Source organism: Podarcis cretensis, assembly GCF_951804945.1.
Source record: "Podarcis cretensis genome assembly, chromosome: 7".
NCBI lineage: Eukaryota > Metazoa > Chordata > Lepidosauria > Squamata > Lacertidae > Podarcis > Podarcis cretensis.
This window is the reverse complement of record NC_137176.1, coordinates 25,105,971-25,107,959: the sequence shown is the minus strand read 5'-3', so window position 1 is coordinate 25,107,959 and position 1,989 is coordinate 25,105,971.

Below are 1,989 nucleotides of genomic sequence, written 5' to 3'. Positions count from 1 at the left end.
GTGAAGAGGGCAAGGAAGAAGGTAGGAAGGAGTAAAGCAATGAAGATACTTGTTATAAATTTATTTTCAACTTATGGAACCACAGAAGCAAGTAAACAATAACAAAAATTCAATAATATACTGAAGGCAGTGTATAGAAAGCCTAAACATTTTAAATAATAACGCCCAAATTAAAACAACCGTATTTCTTTAAATAGAGCAGGGAGAAAGACCTGTTAATATGAAACTAAGCTATAGGAAATAACCCCCCCCCCTCACACTGAGTAGAAATGATTGGGGGCTTCCTGTCCCTTAGAGTTGTGTGTTATATTTTATGCAGTAATTTGTAATGCACAGTTATTGACTTACACTTGTGTTCATGAAAGGGTTTGCCTGAGCTCAGGTTGCAAATAGGTATGGCTTAGGAGGCTCTCAGTAGCCTCTGCTCCCCGCTTAAGTCTTTTTTGTGCTTCAAGAAGCCATGTGTCCATGGTTGTTTACACATGAACTGAATCTCTAACAGAGGATTTTCAAAGCTGCATCTTTCCTAATCCAAAAATTGCATGATCCTTTTTATAAGGAAACCAAGTACTTTGCTTTTTAAGTAGTTTGGAACCTTTTTCATCTTTATTTTACTGCCAACGGATAGAGAGCTGTTTGCTGTAACTTCTGGAAACTGAGTAAAATATTCACCCATTTGTAAAGTTAAGTGTCTGTGATTTATTCTAGCCTAAGTATTTTTGTGGAGATCCCCCCCCCCCCAGATGAGGGCAGATGTAAATCTAATCAAGTTTCAGTGTTCTTGGAGCAATCACTATTGTGCTAACTCTGCTATCAGAGATTAAGAATGTTTCCCAAACCTCTCTCCAACAAAAAGTACATTCCATAAGAATACCATAAGAATATAGTCAGATTTAAAAAAAAACAATTTCCACTGTTGTACTATAGAGATCTTGGCAATTGCTAGCATCTATGTTAAAAGTTCCTTTCAGTGAAATGTCTTCATAGTATCTGTTCACATATTTAGTAGGGATAATTGGAGAGAATATGTGTTAATAATCTGTGATATTGGCTGACAAATTTCATTCCAGAATAATAATAAAAAAACCCTGGCCATTTCCGGCGCAGATTGGAACTGTTTGGTGATGTGTTGGAAGTAATATGAGGAAGTAACAAAGATACTAAAAGATTCAACTGGATCAGAATATAAAATGTGAGAGAAAACAAGTGGTATCCTGTGAATCCTATGTAACCAAAGCAAAATGTTCTGGCCGCAACCAAAATGGTTTTGAGTTGTAATATGATCTACATTTAAATATTTATTAAACAATTTACTGCTTTTTAAAAAAGAATCTCAAAATGGTTTTAACAAAAAATAAACAGAAGCTTATAATGTCGTCGTCCCCCCCCTTTTTGGACTGTATAAAATAAGTAAAATAGATGGTCCCCCCGCCCCAGTAGCATAATTGAGCTGTTGTTGCTTTTTAAACCATTATATGAACTGCCCAGGAAGTTTTGTTTTTTTAAATGAAGCATGGTAGTTACAGATACAGTCGTACCTTGGATCCTGAACACCTTGGTACTCTGACGTTTTAGCTCCCAAACACCGCAAACCCAGAAGTGAGTAGTTCCGGTTTGCAAACGTTCTTTGGAACCCGAACGTCCAACGGAGCTTCTGCAGTTTCTGATTGGCTGCAGGAGCTTCCAGCAACCAATCAGAAGCAACACTTTGGTTTCCAAACGTTTTGGAAGTTAAACAGACTTCCAGCACAGATTCCGTTTGACTTCCAAGGTACGGCTGTATTTTAAGTAAGTATTTGGCTTTAATGCTATATCTGAATCAGAATTCACATGGCAAACAAAAAATAATGAATGGATTATCTATATCTGCTTCCACAAATTCTGTAGCAGAAGAGAAAGATAGATGATTCTAAATGTTAATGTATATGCACATTCCACAGAGAATTAAGAAGAATTTAAGATCCATTCCAGGCACCCAGGGCTTTCAAT